The following is a 26,275-nucleotide window of genomic DNA, read 5'->3' as shown; positions in this document are numbered from 1 at the left end:
CTGAAATAAGTTGGAAACTGGAAGTTTGTTGCTTCAGGTACGAAAGGTTTTGTAAATATTTTATCTAGGAACGTTTGGGTGATCGGTGGCTCCATTTTGTAAATTTACAGAAAAAGATGAGCACGGTAAACTTGACTTACTGTAACTTTATTAATTATTAGGATCACACAAAATTTACCAGTATGATGCAACACATTGTCTTTTTTCCTTTTCACAAAACTTCGCAAATGAAGATGCGATTCTAGTTGCTAGTCATCAGGGTTAAATTCAGGGCTTCAAAATTGGCCTTCCAAAGGTTGAATTAAGTAAGCTTGTGCACCACTTGGGAGATGAGACCTAGTGATTTGTGCGCCGAATTCAAAAGCATCCAGAGTGATATGAGGGCGAATATCTGAAAATTGGGGAAACAATGCACATTCAGCTTGGAGAAGACAATATCAAGAATGCGGATTCAGCAATTTCAGGTGTGACTGCGAAAAAAGAAGGCTGAAAAGAATTTTTGGGCAGGTATGGAGGGCCGGGGCAGCTTGCTCAACGGATTGTCCATATGTAGACTTGACTTCTTTACAATTAGGATAGGCGCTGATAGGCTTTAGACATGAGTGCGAATTATAGTGCCCCGGTCCGTCATTAACTGGGTGCGGACTTAGGAATTCCGGCATCCTCAACAAAAAATTCACTTCGGCCTGGTTCGCCCGAGATTATTATCCTGATTTGACTCAGCTAAGTCGACTGGTATCCGACGTCAAATCACGATACAAATTCCACTGCCACCAATGATATTTAAACCGCAGATGCTAGAACCTGGATAAGTGTTGCACGAAAATCCTGACAGGCGTGGTTAAATGATGAGCCACTTTTTATAGTTGAATATAATTGCTAGGATGCCCAAACACATTTCCGTTACCATTTAAACTTGGTGGATTTTGCTCTGGTTATGATATGCGACCTACGATATTGAAAACGAGTAATCACAATATGGATTGTCGATTTTCAAAAGACCATCCTGAATGGCCGTAGAAGACCAAGAGGGGAAAGGTATCCCAAAAACTTAAAAAGATGGTGAAATTGACCGTGAAAGTCTGTTCGCAAATATTGAAGGTCCATCGAAACACTCCGTGGATATGTGTTTGCAAGCCCCTGTACTAGCCAGGCTCGGGACTGGAGGGTGAGTAATTCGGCGGCAATTCACGTATCCTTTGTGGTTCGTGGGTCTGCACTGAATCCTGCAAAATAAAACAATCACGGGGATTCGTGTTCACCTATCGAAGTACTAGCGCGCGAGCTAAACCTGAAAATAAAAATAAAACTTGGACCGGCTTTCGACACGATTAGTTCCTTTCATTTGATATCCGACATAACGGTGAAAAAAAATTACACTCCCTTTTTGGTTTTGTTTCACACAAAATTTTTAAAAAGACGGCTCGACCATGCGCGTGGAGCCGTAAAACTCCGGACCCTAGTTTCGCGATGGAAAAGGACGATCCTCGAGTCTCGATCAATGTTCCCTCGTATTGTGGGGTGTGGTCTTTGAGGTTCCCGCCTTGCCATGACATCCTCAGGCCATGATATTGGAGGATGTCACTTTTAAAATTGGCTCTGGAAAAGACGAAGAAGAGGGCATACTACAAAAGACTTTCTGGGATGGCTGCAGCCAGCTCACGTCCCTGAGTATCGCTGTTGCAGCATATTGAGCTCTTCGCCAAACGATTGGGATGCTGCGAGTTTTGGAAAGTCAGCAATTTATTCAACCTTCTTAATGAATCATGCATTCTCGGCAATGTTATCCCAACCAACCCTACATTCTAGATGTCAGTCATAAACTGCCCTATATAATCTAGATGAGGAAACTGACGCCGTTAGTGCAGTCCAGTTTATTGGTGAGTTTCCTTTAATTTTTGCGAATGTTTCTGTCAAATGGTGCCTGCACTTTCGGTGCACTATGTATCAAACTCCGAGAAATATCAGGAAAAATCCTCTGAGACGTTTTACTTTGTTTGGCTGCGGACATAAATGGATTGACTTAACCTTGATAACTAAGGGCGTGTGCCTTCCTTTCAGGCTTGATATGACCTAGGATTCATCACCACTTTGCATTTGCAAGTCTATCGTTGGAGAATATCCGTTCCGGAAATTTCCTGGAGGATATGCTTTCGGCCTCGCTTTTTTTGGAGTCAGCCCCTATCGCGGTACTTTGCAGCTCGGAGCCTCATCCCGTAATTGCCGCAGAGGTGCTGCATACGTCTCGTATCCGCTGGTGTAAATGCTGGCTTACACTTCGTATAAGCCAGTACCACTGTGCTATTCACGGCAGGACATTGATTGTGGTAACGAAATAAATCCGTGTTCGAAAAAGACCGTGGGATTATATGTACACGACATGTTAAACTCCCAGGACCTTCATCATTTTGAATTGTTTCAACAGTTGGAGATCCCTTAAGGGGCCGGCGCATCGCATAGTGTTTTTGGTACCATATTCAAAGGAGCACCTCAAGGACTGGTTGATGGACACACTTGCTTCTTGTGTTTTAAACCAAATTCTGGAATTCCCGGCGGGCAGTTTACTGTTCTCACCTGCGTGTCAACTTACGTGTTTCGTACACTCGAAATCCTAGTTATTAATTCTATGCTTTTATGAGTTCCTAGAAAGTTGGGAAAATCCTTTTAAATGGACATAATATGTATTTGTTCACTTGTGTATATAACACGGGACTTGCTTTAAATTGTGTTTCCTATAAAAAATGCGTCTCACTGAAACTGTTATTAAAAGATACCAACCGCCATTGTAAGATTTCTTTGGAGATAAATAAATGATGCCTGATATTCGTCATTCTGGAAATTCAGGAGAACTCGACTGAAAATTTCCTTGGTTTGCATAAAATTTTTATTCCACTTCACCACTTCCGAAACCAGATGAATTCTTTAAATACTTTTCATCAAATTCACCACTCAAGACCACTTGAAACAAATTCACACAAAATGGTATTTAAAAGTTTAATGAATGACCTCTGAACTTTTCAGATATTTCTTTTAGAGCGGAAAAGATTTTCCCGGGAAACGCAATTTTTGAGTTTCCGTTTTAAGTGTTGAGAGCATGTTAAAACTATAAAGAAATTTTAAATAGGAGTAGCATCAGTGGAGCCAGCATTTTTAATTAGGTCTTGTTCAAACTCAACCAAACTTGCACTCACTCAATGTATTTTTGAAATGTAGGACAGTGTCCGTAATTTGAATAAAATTGAAGTGGTATTGTTTAAATATCCTTTTGTAACAGTCGGAAAATAAAAAAGTGGGGAAAAAAGCAAATTAAAGTTTATGTTATGAGATCCGGAAAAGAAATCCCCGCACTTGCTCCGTAATAATAATAACTCCGCCGTAGTCACTCCCATGCCGGGTTGTGAAAGGAGGATGGATAGATAGCTTCAGTCTCAATGACTCCACCGCAGCACTTCCGGGGGTAGGTGAGGAAAGTGCAGGAATCTTGCAGTCTTGCAGATTACTCACTGGGGAAGCTATTACCACGCCTGCATCTAATGAGAAGAAGGAGAAACTTGAGGTCCGGTACAGATAGCCGGCGGGATCGTCCGAAATCCCTCACGGCTTCCCTTAATGGTCTGGGACTCTCACACTGTCTGGTTCAAACCATGCGGAAGTATACCAATCGGATGGATTTTCCCAGAAACCTACCATCGTCCACCACCACCAGGACCCCTTTATCTCTTAAGTAGGTAGGATCGTCCAAGCCTAAGTGCTTGGTACTTAGTACTAGAGTTATTAAAATCCGGCATTCGCCGAGATTGCGATAACTCCGAAATAATAATTGTTGGCGCGACAATTCAATTAGATCAGGGCCTTGAAGTGTGTTAGAGCACTTCATTCAATACCGTAACGGTACACTACAGTATTACAGTACTCTGCAAGAAGCAATGTGGTCAACATTGCGCTCGCCCATGATTATTCATCATTATCATCATCAACGGCGCAACAACCGGTATCCGGTCTAGGCCTGCCTTAATAAGGAACTCCAGACATCCCGGTTTTGCGCCGAGGTCCACCAATTCGATATCCCTAAAAGCTGTCTGGCGTCCTGACCTACGCCATCGCTTCATCTTAGGCAGGGTCTGCCTCGTCTTCTTTTTCTTTTTCTACCATTCTTTTTCACCCATGATTATTACCCTGATTTGACTCACAGCTGAGTCGACTGGAATCCGACGTTAAGTCATGATATAAATCCGCGACCTTCCATACGCCAGCCTAGTGCTCTAAGCACTGAGGCGTTCGGATGATTGATTGTATGCAAAGATAATAGCAAAACAAATGAACTGCCCTTCTTTCGAGTAGTAAACACTTGTTGGAGTAGTGGGAATCATATTCCGTTCTACCTGCACATCCCCTGGTATGGACCATACAGAGAGCTGAAATGCTAAGTGGTACCAACAATGGATCTGCTCTGAAAGACAGACAACAACGACTTGCTTGCGACTGCGATTTACAACGATAAAGGCTGTACCATCGTCATTGTACAGTTTAGTAGATGGACCTAGGTGGTTTGTAAAATGCGCATACTTTTGAGCAAGGCCTGAAAGCTAGGGTCCTGGATAATTTTTGCGTGTACGACCACCTACGCTATGAATAAAAAATCGTCAAAATGGCCCTATGAGCTGCCCTACGTATTGATAAGCTTTTTGGTAGCCTGACCACGCAGTGGTGGATATGGGCTTTTAATATCTAGTACTGGGCATGCAATATTTGTAGCACGAGCTGCGTCCTGTCATGATAGGTACAAAAAAAAGTATAGCGTGTCGAGGTCGATGAAGAGTGCTTTCTTTTCTTCTATACGGAGCTCAAGATATCCAGCTTTCGTGTACCGGTTATTGGCTCGACAGTTAGAGGACGACATAAGACTTTGTAGTTTCATATTTCCTAAGAAGTGCCGAAGGTGACTGAAGTGATCAATAAGGGAAACTATGACATTCCTGATAGCCCCACGCTTTGCAGTGATTAGCGAGTGAATTATTGGCGTCGATACCATGAGAACGGGGACATTTTTCTCTAGCTAAGGCTGGTTAAGGTCACCTCCGAAATGTATAGGCATGTCTGCACTAGGAGTTACTTCGTATGAGGTGAACCAAAACGGACCATACCACCAGAGAAAATTTTGGTGTACCCTTGCAGCTAAGATGCCCCAGTCTCACAGGATTTAGGAATCTATAATGCGGCTAGTCACGTAAGGTATCAGTTCCGCAGGGTCCTTTTGTAGCTAACAAACATGGGGGTTATTCTATGACCTGCTAGGGAGATTTGCGGGTTCGCCCAATCTACCGCAAACCACGAGGCACATTCGAGTCACGATTTACAGAAGAGGCGCTTTTTGATGAAAGTTTGAGAGAGAGTAGATGATGATTTTGATTTTGCCATGGGCGCCATGAGACCAGTTGGGATCGAAAAATCTGGATGGCTTACTCAGCATTCGTAGCTTGGTCGAGTGCGGAGTAGGATGGAAGCTTGAAAGAAGCTCATACGAAGCCGGATTTTATTATAAGGTTAGTATCGACGTTGCCGGTTGCTCAATTGCCAGTTCGGTGAATGTACAGAAAATTAAAATACTGCCCGCACTTCCGTTCGTGGGAAATTACGGCTGACAAATCAAGTTAATTGAATTGCTTATCTTTCTGTCTCGAGGACTAGGAAGAGGTTACGTCGTAGAAAAAATACAAAATGAGCAATGACTGTACTTAACGTCATACCATAAAATACAGTCGTCTTTATCAATTGATGCACCAGAAATTGAATTTCCGGGATATCTTCTGGGTGTCTGTAGCCAATATCACTTAAACTGAAATCGAATAATGTGCAGTAGAGCAGACTGAACGTGAGTCAGGCATTGAAGGAGACATTGAAGCTAACCAGGAGTTTTTTGAAGTGCAGTGTAATGTGGAAGGCAATAACCGAGAATTCGCTAAGAAAGATGACCTACTTCAGGTTTTTGCATTTTTGAAAACTTTGTTTTTATCTCCGAGACAGTGATGGGAATGCAAGACCGCCAAGTGCTGGTGAAAATGCAAGCGCACTTGTCTCGCTTAGGCTGTTAAGAGCGTATGTTCGATCCATCACCAAAAGACCCAACGGATAGACCTGCATCAGGTAAGAAGCTCAAGGTTCCAATTAGCGTGAAGCGGAAGCGTGTTCGGTTCTAATAGCATTGTACCCTGGCCTGAACATTTCATTTCAGCCAAATTTATTTATTCATTCCAAACGTTTTCAACAATTGAAGTCTCACCATTTTACGGTTTTGTCTGTCTATCGGTCACATGCATTTTCCTCCTATTGATACGTGATTATGCTTAGTGGGAAGGAAAGGGAAGTGAGTAACGCCACTCTACGTTGAATTTAAGAGGGATCCCCATACATGCAGAAAGACTGTACATTTACGAATATAGTCATGTGGATTTTCATATCAAATATTTCGTTTATTATTTTTCAAAGTAGGCATCAGGAAAGTGATCATTTCTTTCACGGACCCATTCTCAGAAACTACCCATTCGAAAAACCTGAAAAAAATGAAGCTACTAATACGCGATGTTCAGATTCTGAATTACCCTCCATATCGATATCTGCTCAAAAAAGATTAATAATAGGATGATACTAGATTTTTAGAATTTGGCTGAAAACCCCCCTTAAGTTGTTGCTACCAAGTTTGGTGGAAATCGCACAATTACTAGCAAAAATATAATAGATTGGAGTTGTGGCTTTTGTGAAAACTTACTGCAACCTATGACTTTGAATGACAGCATGACCCTATAGTGAATAATAATTGTATATGCCTATAAGTGACGAGCTAGGTAGAAATGGGACAAATGACGACTCGAAAATTCTTTTATAAGAAATAAACAAAACCTTCCATCCCGGAAGCGTCCAACTTCAGTCATTTCTGACCATAGGTCCTTTGGTATGAAGAAGGATAACTTGTGCACGGACGAAATAGACATTGTATCTATTTCGATACCTTTCAGATACAAATAAATAAAGTGGTTGATTTAAATCCAAGGAAAGGTGTTGCTAGGTACATATATGTATTACATGACATTATCTGTCCACAGCCTAGGAAAGTACAATATATTTCTCACCTATCTAACCAATTATTATATCACTTATTACTTTCCCTTCATAAGTTCATAAGCTTATCATTGACATAGCATTATACATTATGAGTGAATCTATCTATATGGAGCCTTGTGTATCTTGCTTCGTGGTAGAGTATCTTTCATTATTTTTATCTGATAAATGACGAAGATGTCTATCATAATTCATTCCTCTTTGGAGACTTGAAGTAAGTTATTAAATATTTGTGATTCATTCTATTACGCAAATAATATATTTGCGACAACTTGAATCAATCTATTGGAATCCAGTTTATTTTGCATTGTTTAAGTTAATATCAAGGCTCACAAGCTTTGACTCATGTTTAAAACAATTTCTGTAAAGATATTTATGCATGACTGGCTCGTTTTGGTTGCATTATCACTATACACATGCAGAAAAACTTGAACAGGGTAATAGGGCAGTGAGAAGAGTCATTATAGCCTGAATCGTCCTACAACATTTAGGCGCCTGGAAGCGTAAGTAGGGTAATCTCGTAGTTCAGCTGTTTTCATTGTCCTCTTTCAATAGACATTAGATTTACAGGTAAAATAGAAATTTCAGCATTAGACAGATAACTGGCATAGGCTATTTTCTCTTCCGAGTATCTACTGTTGCACAGACAGTGCAAGAAGTAGCATTGTTGCAATTCCCTGGGTAGCCAGATTCCGATCTTTCCGGTCATCATCAGTTGAAAAGTGGCATAGTGACTGTATCCTCCACAAGCGATAAGATTGGAGCGGCTCGGCTTCCAATGGAGGGCGAATTTTAGGTGCCTCAGGGAAAAAATGTCCCGGCTCTTGATAAGAAGGAGTTAAACAAAGATCAGCTAAATCGAAGCTATAAACTTCAACAACAGTTAAGGTGCAAGAACCGCAGCGGATAACGTGGAGGAAACTTGTAAGTAATAAAATGCTCACAATTCTGGTTGTATAATCCTTCGAAGATTTCACGACCATATAAAGCAAAATTTTCCAGTCTAGCGCGAATCATTTTTAACTAAGAAATCAGAGGGCAGGAATCATGGATTATTCTTAGAAACAAAGGTGAGCACGTCACGGTAGGGAACCGTCTCGTGGCAAATAAGACGAAGTTCTTCGCACATAATCTTCCTTTAGAAAAAATCACCCACTGATGATCCGAAAGTCTTCATAATTAAATTTTTTTCCGCAGACCAATTTCGCCTAGCTGGCAGAACGTCTCAGGGGCTCTTTGTAGGGCACAACCATTCATCTTTCGACAACTTTCTGATAAGTATCTGATTCAAACAGCGTTCTACTCCTTGATGTCCTTTCTAGTATCAGCAATCACGATTCACTACATCCATCTCCCGAATCGATCCAATCGCCTCCAATAGCTGTGGATATCAGAATGATCAATTGGTGGCTTATAGGCCACTTCAAATTGTCCCAACAACGTTCTTGTCAATCATTTCATGAAAGTTCCTCTGCCTACCAGTTTGATAGGACCCTTGAAAGTTAACTCTATATTTCATCCCCTTCAATTCTCATATGCCTCGTCATTGGCACACCGTTCGTGCAAAGTGACTGGCATAAGATCAGTTGGGTTTCACATGACCGACGCCGTACGAACAATCAAATCGACCACTTCGCGATCAGTGATAGATTTAGGAGCTGTCTTCTGGATGTGGGTAACAAGAGAGGCACTGGCATCGGCCTCGAAAGGGATTACCATCTGATGTTCACTTACGTTCACTTGTGTGTTGCGTGCGCCACTTTTCGCAGGGTTGGGGAACCACAACTTCCTAAGTTCAACATCGACCGCTTGTACGACCCAGCTGTCACTCGGCAATGGGAGAGCTATTGTGTTGATCGGACGGCAGACATACTGGAACCGGATCGATGAACGGAAGGGGTTGGAGGCTCTCTTGACCGGTGCGACTAATGGCGGGCATGATGCGCTCGAACCCTGGTACCGATCGATAGCGTAAACACGGAGTGAATCTGGAGTGCTCTACGTAGGAGTGGCATTCGGGAGAAATTAATAGCTATTATTAGAGCGACATATGATAGCGCCAAATGTCACGTGCTACACCGAGGTAAAATCTCAGAGGAATTTGAAGTCGAGAGTGGAGTCCACCAGGGTTGCATCCTGTCACCGATATTATTCCTTCTTGTTATCGATGACGTCCTTCATGTTGCCCTGTTGGGAGGATGTGGAAGAATTCAATGGACAATGACATCTTTCCTCAAACAATTCGACTACGCTGACGATATCTGTTTGCTCTCTCACCGGATCATGGACTTTGATGAAATGGAAGAAAGTATAGTTGAAGTGGCGATAAACACCAACAAAAGTAAGGTTCTATGTCTGACGTGTCTTCGCACTCTCCTTATCTACATTAATGGGAAGAGCATCGATCAATTTTTATATCTAGGAAGCATGGTGTTTGCCAACGTTCGCACCGAACTGGATATTGCCCGACGCATTTACAGCGCTAGATCCGCTTTCGCTGCCCTGTCTCAAATCTGGAAATGGGGTTATCTCAACACCAAAATCAATTTGAGACTGTTCTGTGCTTGTGTTCTTTCTGTCTTGCTATATGGGACTGCATAGTTCATAGGGCGAGTGAACCCTACTGTTACTTAAAAGCTCCAAGCCTTCAGCAATACCTGTCTCCGTCGGATCATCGGAGTACGCTGGCCTTAAAAGGGAGAATTGGCCCTCGCACAGGCCTGGCGCTCATTCGCGCGGTGATCAAAAGGCGGAAGTGGCACTGAATAGGTCATACATAAGGCAGCAGCGATAATTCCATTGTGGGTCACGCCATGCAGCAGGGTCTCCACTTCCAAGATGGTTCGCGCCAGGTGCAGGGAGATAAATCAAAATTCTATTTTCGAGTCAGTTGGAATATGGAAGTTCTGTAAAAGGTAAATTGTCAAGCCATGTTAAAAAGCAGTAGGAAGGCAGGTGGCATAGATCATTTTCCATTGAGCAAGCTGAGGTACGTGAGGGTTTTGACTGTAAGGCATTCTGCATCGCGAGTTGGCTTTAGTGAGAAATAACACCGATTCAATTTCCATGCCAAGATTTCTTACACCGCTAGGAGTTGAAGTGTGGCCTAAGGATTGCATTATCAATTATGTAGTTTCCCGTGAGGTACCTGTACTGGGAAAGTTGTGCTGAACATAGGCATCTCTGGCTCCTGGAATAGACATTCTCTTTGGCAATTGTAGATCTAAGGCAATAAATGTGTTTGGTAATTAGCTGGTTCCTTTTTCTTTCAGATCAATTAGGAATTTAAAATTTAATGTGGGGCGTCTCAAATTATATACACCATGAGATGTCAGGGAGAGTGTCAGGTTCAATAATTGTGCCGTAATAAGGGCTGAGGCCGAAAGAGGTATCAGAAGATGATAACCGCCCGCCTTTAGTCGCGGCATTTGGCAAAATGTAGCCTCTGTAACTTGCACTAAAGTGCAGGCCCACCACACTTTAACCACGCTAAAGGTTGGACCCACCTTCCTAAACTCGCATACAAAACTGGGAGTGAACGTGTGTTGATGGGCTCTTTGGTAGAGCTGAATTACGCAAAATGAGTAAAACCGCCATTTTCGTAGATTGTTTCAAAACTTACGTGGTCGACAATCGTCCACTTGGATGGTTATTTGATCATCACATAACATTCATATTCATTTTTCTGCGGGTAAAATTCGGAATGAGAGGTTTAGAAAAAGCATGTTAAAGAGAGAGCCATGTTGGCATGGAAGAAGTAAGAGTGCGGTAAGGAAAACAAGGTATATGTACATTTATAGAGTTTCTTGCGTTTTCTTTTAAGAGCAATGAATTTAGATTTGTGGTAAATCCAAAGGTTATCACTTTAGCGATGCTAGATGCGGAGATGCGTTTGATGGGCCTTTTCTAAGTCTGTAGTGTCCGCGTCTTTCCGACAGGTGCAGTCCTTACTTCGTTTTTTCTAGAGACAACTTTTGAAAAAGCATGCTTCCTCTAATATGGAGTATTTTTCCCTTTTCTTCCAATTTAACACCTCTTACTTTTCCCAATATACTTCTCCCACTTTCCTTTTTCCCTCCCTGACATTCGTTTAAATCAACAATTGAAAATTTTGAAAACAAACCGCTTCATTTATTTATCGAAACCAACCACCTTCCCCAACATTTCTAAAAGTCATTAATATATTTATATAAAGATTGTCAATTAGTATATAAAAAGAATGTTCAAATATTGCATGGTCGGTCCAAAGGGATCATCGAACTTACATTCAAACTTTACCGGTTCACATATTTCGGAATGCAGGCCTAACAGTTGGTCTGGTTGAGACGAATGAAAATGCATTTTTGCATGAGATTAACGGGACTGAGGACCGGCTGATTAGAGAGGCAGCAGATGAACTGGACACGTTATTTGAGTTTAGTGCTTCGATGAGAAAAGAATAGTGACACGGCTAAATAAATTTTAATTTATAGTGAATATAATAAAATTTTCCATGTAGATAATATATGTTATTATTATATTATAATTTTATACGGTGTTTTGGAATTGGTGGTCTGTTTTTGCTTGTGATCCACGGATACACCTCGGATCTGAATTTTCCAGGGACAATTTCCTAACGACCAAAGTGGGTAGGTGATTTTTTGAACGATTTGTAAAGGTACTAATTACGACGGGTAGTAATTATGACAAAAAACAAATAGACGCTTCCAGCATTAACAACAGCCATTCCGGGCCGGAAAACAGGAATCTGCCGCCAAAGAAGGCGAAGCAACCAAGTGAAAACGCTTTTGGTCTTTTGGGAAAATGTGGAGTAGATTCACATGGAGGTTTTACACAAGATGAGAGACTGATGACGATAACGATAAATCAGGAAGGCGAACCGAAAAGGCAAACTTAAAAGGTTGTGCCCAGCGGCGGCGGCGACTAGTCGAGGGTAAGATGCGTGTTTCCTCCACCCGGGTCCTTTCTCCTGCGTTCGTACTGACGAAATATTAAGTTTTAGCCGATGCAAACGTTGGTTGCAGAAGTGCAACATTATTTTGAAGCTTTTCCAACCGAACGCCGATCGTGCGATTTTGCCTGCTTAACGCAAAAGGAAGGATAGCTTCTTCTCAATATGTTGATCCTGAATTCCTCCAACACATTAGACTCAAAGTTGCTTTCATTCTTTGCTTCAAACTTTTTATTAGTGCATAAAAGGTGATCACCACCGGTTTTCGCTTCCGGATTCCGCTCCGGGATCCCGCTTTCGGATTCCTTTGATTGGCTACCATAGGTATCGGGGAAGCAGCAGCACTCACAATATATTATTATTGGGTCCTGTGAATTGATATTATTGAAAAAAGTGACTAGCTTCGAACTTTGTTAAATTGGACATAACTCCCTCGAAACTGATAGTATTGTTTTCGGGAAAAAGTTTCTTAAGGACATAAACATAGAGGCGTGCAAGCACGTGTCGACGGACCACTTCGATGAGGCTTCAACATTTGTGGGCGGACCTTCACGACCAATTTCGCTATCCTTTCAGATTCGTCATTTTTTCCGGTCGTAAGCTTGGTCGGGGTGGATTTGAGATGGTCTCTAATTATCATCTGCCGTGTCAAGCTTGGGTTCTGCGTCATTTCCTATCGACTCTTCAGGTCCACGTGACTATACTAAGGAAGGTGACTCTCGTAATTTATTCACGAAGGATGCAGCACTATGTTATAGCTATTGTAGATGTTTTCGTTTCGAATTTGATCATGAATTGAAACTATGTAATATCTTTGTCTCCAATACCGCAAGGCTTCGTTCGTTACCTTTGGCAGTCAGCTAGCAAACAGAACCGTAGAAAACAACAGGATGAACGACACCATCTCTCGATGCTATTAAGTCTTATTCCACTAAGAGCCATTTTAGCTTTTTATAACTTTCTGGAATGGTGACCAAGCTAAAGAGAACCTTGAGAAGCAAGCCAAATATGTTAGTGGAGTCGTTTGAAGCTTGTTTGATCATTGGTATCAATATGGAAACCCTATGCTGGTAAGTTTGTGCTTAAATTTGAAAATCAATTGTCAGCGTTAGTTCTGTGAAGTAAAATGAGACCCAAATTTTCCGAAGTAATTACTTGTATATCTAGGCTCTAAGTAATTGAACAAAATGCTATAATTGCTTATGAAATATTAATTTTTAACGAGCATATGAATGGCTTCTCAAATATATTAAATTCCCCTCCTATCTCATTTCAAGGTTGTTATCACAAAAGGAGGACAAACTCCTATTCAAGGCCTAATGCAATGGTAGCAGTCTTAGTGAAAATTATGAGCACACTCTTAAACTTGAACTCACAGGAGCTGGGTAGAGATATCTTCATTAATAATTTAGATTTTCACTCTCAAATGAAAGTACATAGATGCTGACGAGAAACAGCCATACTACACAATTCACTACTGTATCGAGTGGAAAAGATAAGCGTTTGTGAAGGACTACTTTGAAATTCCGTACTTAATTGGAAAGTTTCCCTATGACATTGATTAAATAATTAAATTTAGGTCTAAGTGGTTGCACAGATATTATGTTCAGTCTATTTTCCTTTGGGAAATTGTGTTGAACATCATTGAAAATCGTTAATCAAAATTTCGCAGAAATGTGACCTAATAATTTCGGATAAATTGAAAATTCGTATATTGGTCGTGGGTTTTATTGATAGAATATTCGAATTTCTACATGATTTTATGAGTATATTCTGTATAATTTTCCAAGCAATCTTTTCTAAACGTCAAATCAGACGTCATCAAGGAGAAATGCAAGGCCAAGTGAAGGGGCTCATTATTTGATTTTACGTCTCTTAAGGTTGAATGGTTTTCCCAGGCAATTATACTATACGATTCCCTCAAGAAGTATTCAAAGGAATATTCTCCATCTCGAAATACCATCGAATAAAAAATTCTCCAAATTACCTACTCCTTCCAGGATAATTTTTTATACGAACTGAAATTGATCCGAAAAAAACCTCGAGAATTTCATGTAGATTCTGGAGAGCTCTTGGAACTCCATAAATATTGCATTTGGCTAAAAAAGGAGATCCCATTAAATGGCTGTTGAAAGTGAGTGATGAATTCCAGGCTTCTGGGTGAAAGCCCTAATAATGATATTGATATCATGGTTTCGTCGTAGAATATATGTGTCAGCAGACTAATTGGGCGTCCTGCCCTTCACGGTCGTACATGTACGAGGATAATAGAGTCTGCGAATGTTATTTATGGTTGCGATTTTCTTGGATTTTGGAAGGCTTCAAAGGGGTTATTGTCTTACGCCTCAGATCTTGCTATATTGTATGTAGTTAGTGGCAATTTGAAGAGTGATTGCAGTCCTTACTCAATTCATGCTCGTATGTACATACGCAATTTGCGTGGCGTCAAAGCATTTGAAATGCTTCTATGCAGATATCTGTAATTAGGAAAAAGATTGTCCCGCATAATTTATGGAATTGCGTGTGGTTTCATTCTTTCATAGTGTGAGGAGCTCAATTGGTTTCTTGTTAAAGTTGTCCTACTATGTTTTTTCTTTACTAAAAGTCTGTAGTTAGTCTCATTAGAGACCAGCCTAGCCCGATTATTTTTCAGGTTAAGGTTGGGTAACTGGGTAAGTCCTCATATGACTTCCTGCAGTTGTTGCGAGAAACTGTCTTCGGAGAGGTCAAAAGTGTAAATGGCCCGACTGGGAGCGGACTTTTTTGGTGTTCATCAGGTTTTAGGGGTAAATGGGGAATGACTTCTCCCTGGTAACTCAACTAGCCAGGTGGGACTCTATTCCCGGATTATTTCTGGGACCAAGATACGAATCCATATTTTAAAGAACGTAAGCGGATAGAAAAAGGATTGGTTCGCATAACAGCTAGATCATCGAAGACGAACTGATAGCATTCAGAAAGGAGAGGTAGGGGCTCTTGCAGGCAGTACAGGTTCGGGGCTAGTCGTCCCACGTAAGCGAAGGAAACAATGGCAAGAACTTTCAAGGGCAAGGCGGTAGACAAATTAGAACCTTCCAGCCCCAAAAACTACTACCAACGAAATGAACGAAGTAGGCGTCAGGCCGACAACGCCGGACATCCTTCAGGGAACTAGGCGCCAGGTCGCAAAGGCGAAAACTGCAAAATCGTCGTACTGCTAAGGAAGATCACTCGATCGGATCGACCTGCTGGCGGGCAGCCCGGTCGAAATCGAGGAAAATTGAAATTTTGCACGATACCCGGGTCGGAAAAATGACCAAAAATGCAAAATCGCCGGATTCTCAAGGAAGATACCTCGTTCGAACCGGGAGGCGACCCAGATTCACGAAACGCAGGAATTTCTCCGCCACGAGGTCGGGAACGCGAGATATGTTGGAAAATGTGCGGGTGGAGGGTCTGGCCGAAATCGGGGAAAATTGAAAACTTGCACGATACCCGGGTCGGAAAATGACGAAAAATGCAAAATCGTCGGATTCTCAAGGAAGACACCCCGTTTGAACCGGGAGGCGACCCAGATTCACGAAACGCAAGAATTTCTCCGCTACGAGGTCGGGAACGCGAGATATGTTGGAAAATGTGCGGGTGGAGGGTCTGGCCGAAATCGGGGAAAATTGAAAACTTGCACGATACCCGGGTCGGAAAAATGACGAAAAATGCAAAATCGTCGGATTCTCAAGGAAGATACCTCGTTCGAACCGGGAGGCGACCCAGATTCACGAAATGCAAGAATTTCTGCGCTACGAGGTCGGGAACGCGAGATATGTTGGAAAATGTGCGGGCGGAGGGTCTGGCCGAAATCGAGGAAAATTGAAAACTTGCACGATACCCGGGTCGGAAAAAAGGCCCAAAATGCAAAATCGTCGGATTCGCAAGAGGATACCTCGTTCGAACCGGGAGGCGACCCAGATTCACGAAACGCAAGAATTTCCGCGCTACGAGGTCGGGAACGTGAGATATGTTGGAAAATGTGCGGGTGGAGGGTCTGGCCGAAATCGGGGAAAATTGAAAACTTGCACGATACCCGGGTCGGAAAAATGACGAAAAATGCAAAATCGTCGGATTCTCAAGGAAGATACCTCGTTCGAACCGGGAGGCGACCCAGATTCACGAAACGCAAGAATTTCTGCGCTACGAGGTCGGGAACGTGAGATATGTTGGAAAATGTGCGGGTGGAGGGTCTGGCCGAAATCGGGGAAAATTGAAAACTTGCACGATACCCGGGTCGGAAAAATGACGAAAAATGCAAAATCGTCGGATTCTCAAGGAAGATACCTCGTTCGAACCGGGAGGCGACCCAGATTCACGAAACGCAAGAATTTCTGCGCTACGAGGTCGGGAACGCGAGATATGTTGGAAAATGTGCGGGTGGAGGGTCTGGCCGAAATCGGGGAAAATTGAAAACTTGCACGATACCCGGGTCGGAAAAATGACGAAAAATGCAAAATCGTCGGATTCTCAAGGAAGATACCTCGTTCGAACCGGGAGGCGACCCAGATTCACGAAATGCAAGAATTTCTGCGCTACGAGGTCGGGAACGCGAGATATGTTGGAAAATGTGCGGGTGGAGGGTCTGGCCGAAATCGGGGAAAATTGAAAACTTGCACGATACCCGGGTCGGAAAAATGACGAAAAATGCAAAATCGTCGGATTCTCAAGGAAGATACCTCGTTCGAACCGGGAGGCGACCCAGATTCACGAAACGCAAGAATTTCTGCGCTACGAGGTCGGGAACGCGAGATATGTTGGAAAATGTGCGGGTGGAGGGTCTGGCCGAAATCGAGGAAAATTGAAAACTTGCACGATACCCGGGTCGGAAAAATGACGAAAAATGCAAAATCGTCGGATTCTCAAGGAAGATACCCCGTCCGAACCGGGAGGCGACCCAGATTCACGAAACGCAAGAATTTCTCCGCTACGAGGTCGGGAACGCGAGATATGTTGGAAAATGTGCGGGCGGAGGGTCGGGCCGAAATCGAGGAAAATTGAAATTTTGCACAATACCCGGGTCGGAAAAATGACGAAAAATGCAAAATCGCCGGATTCTCAAGGAAGATACCTCGTTCGAACCGGGAGGCGACCCAGATTCACGAAACGCAAGAATTTCTGCGCTACGAGGTCGGGAACGCGAGATATGTTGGAAAATGTGCCGGCGGAGGGTCTGGCCGAAATCGAGGAAAATTGAAATTTTGCACGATACCCGGGTCGGAAAAATGACGAAAAATGCAAAATCGCCGGATTCTCAAGGAAGATACCTCGTTCGAACCGGGAGGCGACCCAGATTCACGAAACGCAAGAATTTCTGCGCTACGAGGTCGGGAACGCGAGATATGTTGGAAAATGTGCGGGTGGAGGCTCTGGCCGAAATCGGGGAAAATTGAAAACTTGCACGATACCTGGTTCGGAAAAATGACGAAAAATGCAAAATCGTCGGATTCTCAAGGAAGATACCTCGTTCGAACCGGGAGGCGACCCGGATTCACGAAACGCAAGAATTTCTGCGCTACGAGGTCGGGAACGCGAGATATGTTGGAAAATGTGCGGGCGGAGTGTCTGGCTGAAATCGAGGAAAATTGAAAATTTGCACGATACCCGGGTCGGAAAAATGACGAAAAATGCAAAATCGTCGGATTCTCAAGGAAGATACCTCGTTCGAACCGGGAGGCGACCCAGATTCACGAAACGCAAGAATTTCTGCGCTACGAGGTCGGGAACGCGAGATATGTTGGAAAATGTGCGGGTGGAGGGTCTGGCCGAAATCGAGGAAAATTCAAAACTTGCACGATACCCGGGTCGGAAAAATGACGAAAAATGCAAAATCGTCGGATTCTCAAGGAAGATACCTCGTTCGAACCGGGAGGCGACCCAGATTCACGAAACGCAAGAATTTCTGCGCTACGAGGTCGAGAACGCGAGATATGTTGGAAAATGTGCGGGCGGAGTGTCTGGCTGAAATCGAGGAAAATTGAAAATTTGCACGATACCCGGGTCGGAAAAATGACGAAAAATGCAAAATCGTCGGATTCTCAAGGAAGATACCTCGTTCGAACCGGGAGGCGACCCAGATTCACGAAACGCAAGAATTTCTGCGCTACGAGGTCGGGAACGCGAGATATGTTGGAAAATGTGCCGGCGGAGGGTCTGGCCGAAATCGAGGAAAATTGAAATTTTGCACGATACCCGGGTCGGAAAAATGACGAAAAATGCAAAATCGTCGGATTCTCAAGGAGGATACCTCGTTCGAACCGGGAGGCGACCCAGATTCACGAAACGCAAGAATTTCTGCGCTACGAGGTTGGGAACGCGAGATATGTTGGAAAATGTGCGGGTGGAGGGTCTGGCCGAAATCGAGGAAAATTGAAAACTTGCACGATACCCGGGTCGGAAAAATGACGAAAAATGCAAAATCGTCGGATTCTCAAGGAAGATACCTCGTTCGAACCGGGAGGCGACCCAGATTCACGAAACGCAAGAATTTCTGCGCTACGAGGTCGGGAACGCGAGATATGTTGGAAAATGTGCCGGCGGAGGGTCTGGCCGAAATCGAGGAAAATTGAAATTTTGCACGATACCCGGGTCGGAAAAATGACGAAAAATGCAAAATCGTCGGATTCTCAAGGAGGATACCTCGTTCGAACCGGGAGGCGACCCAGATTCACGAAACGCAAGAATTTCTGCGCTACGAGGTTGGGAACGCGAGATATGTTGGAAAATGTGCGGGTGGAGGGTCTGGCCGAAATCGAGGAAAATTGAAAACTTGCACGATACCCGGGTCGGAAAAATGACGAAAAATGCAAAATCGTCGGATTCTCAAGGAAGATACCCCGTCCGAACCGGGAGGCGACCCAGATTCACGAAACGCAAGAATTTCTCCGCTACGAGGTCGGGAACGCGAGATATGTTGGAAAATGTGCGGGCGGAGGGTCGGGCCGAAATCGAGGAAAATTGAAATTTTGCACAATACCCGGGTCGGAAAAATGACGAAAAATGCAAAATCGCCGGATTCTCAAGGAAGATACCTCGTTCGAACCGGGAGGCGACCCAGATTCACGAAACGCAAGAATTTCTGCGCTACGAGGTCGGGAACGCGAGATATGTTGGAAAATGTGCCGGCGGAGGGTCTGGCCGAAATCGAGGAAAATTGAAATTTTGCACGATACCCGGGTCGGAAAAATGACGAAAAATGCAAAATCGCCGGATTCTCAAGGAAGATACCTCGTTCGAACCGGGAGGCGACCCAGATTCACGAAACGCAAGAATTTCTGCGCTACGAGGTCGGGAACGCGAGATATGTTGGAAAATGTGCGGGTGGAGGCTCTGGCCGAAATCGGGGAAAATTGAAAACTTGCACGATACCTGGTTCGGAAAAATGACGAAAAATGCAAAATCGTCGGATTCTCAAGGAAGATACCTCGTTCGAACCGGGAGGCGACCCGGATTCACGAAACGCAAGAATTTCTGCGCTACGAGGTCGGGAACGCGAGATATGTTGGAAAATGTGCGGGCGGAGTGTCTGGCTGAAATCGAGGAAAATTGAAAATTTGCACGATACCCGGGTCGGAAAAATGACGAAAAATGCAAAATCGTCGGATTCTCAAGGAAGATACCTCGTTCGAACCGGGAGGCGACCCAGATTCACGAAACGCAAGAATTTCTGCGCTACGAGGTCGGGAACGCGAGATATGTTGGAAAATGTGCGGGTGGAGGGTCTGGCCGAAATCGAGGAAAATTCAAAACTTGCACGATACCCGGGTCGGAAAAATGACGAAAAATGCAAAATCGTCGGATTCTCAAGGAAGATACCTCGTTCGAACCGGGAGGCGACCCAGATTCACGAAACGCAAGAATTTCTGCGCTACGAGGTCGAGAACGCGAGATATGTTGGAAAATGTGCGGGCGGAGTGTCTGGCTGAAATCGAGGAAAATTGAAAATTTGCACGATACCCGGGTCGGAAAAATGACGAAAAATGCAAAATCGTCGGATTCTCAAGGAAGATACCTCGTTCGAACCGGGAGGCGACCCAGATTCACGAAACGCAAGAATTTCTGCGCTACGAGGTCGGGAACGCGAGATATGTTGGAAAATGTGCCGGCGGAGGGTCTGGCCGAAATCGAGGAAAATTGAAATTTTGCACGATACCCGGGTCGGAAAAATGACGAAAAATGCAAAATCGTCGGATTCTCAAGGAGGATACCTCGTTCGAACCGGGAGGCGACCCAGATTCACGAAACGCAAGAATTTCTGCGCTACGAGGTTGGGAACGCGAGATATGTTGGAAAATGTGCGGGTGGAGGGTCTGGCCGAAATCGAGGAAAATTGAAAACTTGCACGATACCCGGGTCGGAAAAATGACGAAAAATGCAAAATCGTCGGATTCTCAAGGAAGATACCTCGTTCGAACCGGGAGGCGACCCAGATTCACGAAACGCAAGAATTTCTGCGCTACGAGGTCGGGAACGCGAGATATGTTGGAAAATGTGCCGGCGGAGGGTCTGGCCGAAATCGAGGAAAATTGAAATTTTGCACGATACCCGGGTCGGAAAAATGACGAAAAATGCAAAATCGTCGGATTCTCAAGGAGGATACCTCGTTCGAACCGGGAGGCGACCCAGATTCACGAAACGCAAGAATTTCTGCGCTACGAGGTTGGGAACGCGAGATATGTTGGAAAATGTGCGGGTGGAGGGTCTGGCCGAAATCGAGGAAAATTGAAAACTTGCACGATACCCGGGTCGGAAAAATGACGAAAAATGCAAAATCGTCGGATTCTCAAGGAAGATACCTCGTTCGAACCGGGAGGCGACCCAGATTCACGAAACGCAAGAATTTCTGCGCTACGAGGTCGGGAACGCGAGATATGTTGGAAAATGTGCCGGCGGAGGGTCTGGCCGAAATCGAGGAAAATTGAAAATTTGCACGATACCCGGGTCGGAAAAATGACGAAAAATGCAAAATCGCCGGATTCTCAAGGAAGATACCTCGTTCGAACCGGGAGGCGACCCAGATTCACGAAACGCAAGAATTTCTCCGCTACGAGGTCGGGAACGCGAGATATGTTGGAAAATGTGCCGGCGGAGGGTCTGGCCGAAATCGAGGAAAATTGAAAATTTGCACGATACCCGGGTCGGAAAAATGACGAAAAATGCAAAATCGTCGGATTCTCAAGGAAGATACCTCGTTCGAACCGGGAGGCGACCCAGATTCACGAAACGCAAGAATTTCTGCGCTACGAGGTCGGGAACGCGAGATATGTTGGAAAATGTGCGGGCGGAGTGTCTGGCTGAAATCGAGGAAAATTGAAAACTTACACGATACCCGGGTCGGAAAAATGACGAAAAATGCAAAATCGCCGGATTCTCAAGGAAGATACCTCGTTCGAACCGGGAGGCGACCCAGATTCACGAAACGCAAGAATTTCTCCGCTACGAGGTCGGGAACGCGAGATATGTTGGAAAATGTGCGGGTGGAGGGTCTGGCCGAAATCGAGGAAAATTGAAATTTTGCACGATACCCGGGTCGGAAAAATGACGAAAAATGCAAAATCGTTGGATTCTCAAGGAAGATACCTCGTTCGAACCGGGAGGCGATCCGGATTCACGAAACGCAAGAATTTCTGCGCTACGAGGTCGGGAACGCGAGATATGTTGGAAAATGTGCGGGCGGAGTGTCTGGCCGAAATCGAGGAAAATTGAAATTTTGCACGATACCCGGGTCGGAAAAATGACGAAAAATGCAAAATCGTTGGATTCTCAAGGAAGATACCTCGTTCGAACCGGGAGGCGATCCGGATTCACGAAACGCAAGAATTTCTGCGCTACGAGGTCGGGAACGCGAGATATGTTGGAAAATGTGCGGGTGGAGGGTCTGGCCGAAATCGAGGAAAATTGAAATTTTGCACTATACCCGGGTCGGAAAAATGGCCAGAAATGCGAAATCATCGGATTCTCAAGGAAGATACCTAGTTCGAGCCGGGAGGCGACCAAGATTCACGAAATGCATGAATTTCTGCGCTACGAGGTCGGGAACGCGAGATATGTTGGAAATTCTGCGGGCGGAGTACCTGGCCAAAATCGAGGAAAAATGAAAATTTCCACTATACCTGGGTTGCAAAAATTCCAGGGAAGGATATCATTCTTCGAGTGCGCTCGTGTCTATATGTATACAGAGAGGTCTTTTCCGAAGGAGCTTTTTGACACCCTTAATTTGATAAGTAATGTCGCCGGCAGTATGCCCTTTTACATGTATGGGGACCCTCTAAATCTCAACGTAAAAGGATATCAATCACTGCATGTCTGGGGGTCCACAGGTCCCACCTTCTTTCCAAATTTCCTGTCAATCGGTATAGCCGTTTCTGAGAAAAGTGTCTGTGACAGACAGACAGATAGACAGGCAGACGGACAGACAGAGTCGTGAACAAGAAAAGAGACAGGAAACCAAAGATGCGAATTCGCCCGGAGGCAATTGTAATCTCCAGCATAGGACGTATGCGGAGACACTGAAGAAGGTAAAATCTGACCCCGACCTAAAATACCTTGGCGGAAATGTCAGCAAAATCCGGAGGACCCAGAAAGGGAAATGTTTGAACTGAAAAAATCCAGCGTGGGGAAAACTGAAGGATTTCGTAACCAAGTTTTAAACTCACTTGGGGAGAATGTCGCGGTTCGTTCCCAAAAACATGAGATCTATATCCAGTGCAAGGATCTCGATGAAGTAACATCCAGAGAAGAGATCTGCACTGCCTTGAAGCATAGGCAAGGAAGTTGGAGAAATTCAGCGAAGGATCTATCGTGAGCCTAAGAAAAGCGTATGGTGGTACTCAAACGGCCACAATGCGACTGCCAGTGGAGTCAGTGCAGACATTGTTGGCCGTGGGGAAGGTTCTTGTTCACGACGCAAGACGACGATAGCCGGTGACTTTAATGCGTGGGCTATCGAGTGGGGAAGTAAAGAGACTAACGCAAGGGGGCGGTGCTTATTAGAAGCATTTGTCCAGTTAGACGTAGTTCTGGCTAACGAAGGCGATGTAACCACTTATCAGAAAGGGATAACTGGTTCAATTTTAGATCTGGCACATGACATGTCTTGGCAAGTTAGCGAGGACTTTACGTACAGCGACCACCAGGCTATCACCTTTGAACTAAGGACGGAGCCACAAGGCAGGATACCCGCACCCAGGAAGCCGAAATCCAAAAGAACACCAGAATGGTCTGCAAAAGCGATGGATGAGCAAATATTCATGGAAGTGTGGCTAGACCTTCCTAGGAAAGCAGGTACCTCCACGGATAGAGCTCTCCATGTTACACAAAGCCTCTCTAAGGTATGTGACGCGTCGATGCCTAGGAGATGCTCATTCTCCACCAGAAGACCCAATTATTGGTGGAATAGTGAATTTGCCAGCCTTCGATCGATTTGCCATAGAGCCAGACGAACGGCTCAGAGAGCAATATGTAGGATCGATCAAGGGCAAAAGAGCATGCCTATAGGGAAGCTGGCAAGAACCTCAAGCTCGCCATCCAGCGGAGTAAGAGGGAATGTTTCAAGGAGCTCTGTTTGGAAGCGGACATAAAATCGTGACAGGGCGATTCAGAGGCCGATCATCTCCGCAGATTACATGTCCTATCCTATTGTTGAAAATAATCCAGGGGTTATTTCCCCAACAAGAGTCGGGTACTAACACTTTCCAGCGTCCCCTGAATGTGACGCCGATTCCACCAGTCACCAGGGACGAGCTGCTAGATATCTGCAGTCGAATAGGCGACAGCAAAGCCCCGGGTCTAGACGGCATACCGAATAAGACCCTCAAACTTGCCGTCAAATGTAGACCGGATATGTTCGCGGAGCTGTTCGAAACGTGCATGTCCAAGGGTATCTTTCCAGCACCGTAGAAGCGGCAGAAGCCTATAAGCCCATATGTCGTCTCCTATAAGCCCATATGTCGTCTAGACACTATGGGGAAAATGTTGAAGCGGGTTATTTACAATAGATTACTCCCAGTCGTCGAGAGCGAAGGGGGCCTCTCAGATAGGCAGTATGGGTTCTGTAAAGCCAGATCAACTATTGATGCCATCAAAATGGTTATTGGCTTGGCCGAAAATGGAATTCACGGAAGGGGTTGTACCAGCAAATATTGTGTGGTGGTCAAACTGGATGTGAGGAATGCATTCAACTCGGCCAATTGGAACCTTATACGAAAGCCTCTGGCGACGATTGGTGTTCCCACCTACCTCGCCGCTATTATAGATAGCTACTTGGATGAGCGAACACTCTGGTATCATACCGATGATGGTCCCAAGGAGTACGTTGTCTCCGCGGGTGTCCCACAGGGTTCTGTACTGGGCCCATTACTGTGGAGCATCATGTACAATGATGTGGTTAACCTTCCGGTTCCGGAGGAAGCCACGGTGGTGGGTTACGCCGATGACATAGCACTGGTTGTGGTCGCAAAGTATCTGGAGGATGCTGAGTTATACTCAAGCGAAACAATCAGTGTTGTTAAGGCTTGGCTAGAGAGTGCTGGACTGGCACTCGCTGAGGAAAAGGCGGAAGCGGTCCTCATCACTAAGCGCCGCAAAAGAAATTACGCCTACATTAGAACCGGGAATCGGATCATCACTTCCAAGCCGGCCACGAAATACTTGGGAGTGATGATAGAGGGAAAACTCAATTTTAAGCAGCACATAGGGCATACTTGTAAAAAAGCATCTACCACGAGTATGGCTCTCGCAAGGATGATGCCGAACGTAGGAGGACCGCGGCATGCTTGCACGCTGCTCATAGCCAGGGTGGTGAGTTCTATCATGCTATATGCAGTCCCAGTTTGAGGAAACGTGCAGCAGGTTTTAGGCAATGCATATAAACTGAGTTCGGTTTACAGAAGAACAACCTTAAGGGTGTGTTTGGCCTTCAGGATCGTCTCAGACGATGCAGCGTTCGTCATTTTGGGAATGATGCCGCTTGACATCCTGGCAACCGAAATGATGAACATTCATAACACCAGGTCCATCTCTCCCTTATCGCAGGTGATAAAAGCCGAAAGAGAGAGATCTATAAGCAGATGGCAACAGCGATGGGACCAGTCAGAAAAGGGTTGTTGGACTTATAGGTTGATCCCTTCCATCAGGGAGTGGCTGGAGAGAAAGCATGGTGCGATCAATTATAATCTCATCCAGTTTTTTCACCGGCCATGGAGGATACCGTCAATACCTGTACAGGTTCAAATTGGACACCGGACCTAATTGTCCAAACTCCCACGGGGTCCCAGAGGACCCAGCGCACGTATTCTTCCAATTTCCTAGGTTCGTGGAAGAAATAAGGAACCTAGAGGAAACTCTAGGTGAAGTGCTATCACCGGAAAATTTTGTCCGGAGAATGGTAGCTTGCCAGGAAGACTGGGATGCGATCAATTCCATGATCGCAGTAATTCAGGAGAAACTGCGAAAAGCAGAAGAAGTGAGGAAGGTGCGGTTACGAACCCCGCAGGAAGACGGAAGGAGACCTAGCTAAAGTAAGCTAACTCCGCCCCGTGATGTAATACCTAAAGGTGGTTCCACGGGGAAGGGGGATTCGGAGGTGGTTTTAGTGGGTAAACATCACACACTCTGGCGTGCCCAGGCCAGAGTCTTTTGAAGATTTACAGCTCCTTAAAAAAAAAACAAGACGGACAGATAGACAGACATTGAACCGATTTTAATAAGGTTTTGTTTTGGTTGAAAGTGTTCCCGTCTGGAGAGGCCCACATATCTTTGTGGACCGCTTTCCGCGCAAACCAGGTACTTCCAACAACCATTTCGTGTGACCCTGCTAATTGAATAGTCCGCAGTCCGTTATCATTTGTTTTTTCGTGTAAGCTATGGGAGCCAACGTATCGCCTGAATATGGGCTCCTTCCCTACTTGGCTGTTAAAATCCCCAAGTATGATTTTGACATCATATCTGGGACAGGCTTCGAGGGTTCGTTCTACTGCCTCGTAGAAGGTATCCTTCTCCGACTCTGCAGTCTCCTCTGTAGGGGCGTGAACGTTCATGAGGCTTATATTTCTAAACTTGCCTCGCAAGCGCAGAGTGCATAGCCGTACGCTTGTGTTTTCAAAGCCGATAACAGGAAGTTTAATTTTTTGGCTGACTAAGAAACCTACTCCGAGCACATGGTTTACTGGATGACCGCTATAATAT

At 44.7% G+C, this 26,275-nt stretch overlaps 1 protein-coding gene across 2 annotated transcripts in view; it reads right to left on the bottom strand.

The window, feature by feature from the left end:
* Positions 1-26,275, bottom strand: part of LOC119649693 (sodium bicarbonate cotransporter 3) — a 193,928-nt gene that overhangs the window by 138,928 nt on the left and 28,725 nt on the right. The window lies entirely within an intron of this gene.

Source organism: Hermetia illucens, chromosome 1 (assembly GCF_905115235.1).
Source record: "Hermetia illucens chromosome 1, iHerIll2.2.curated.20191125, whole genome shotgun sequence".
Taxonomy (NCBI): domain Eukaryota; kingdom Metazoa; phylum Arthropoda; class Insecta; order Diptera; family Stratiomyidae; genus Hermetia; species Hermetia illucens.
Note: the sequence above shows the minus strand (reverse complement) of the source record. Positions and strands in the feature narration are given on the sequence as shown.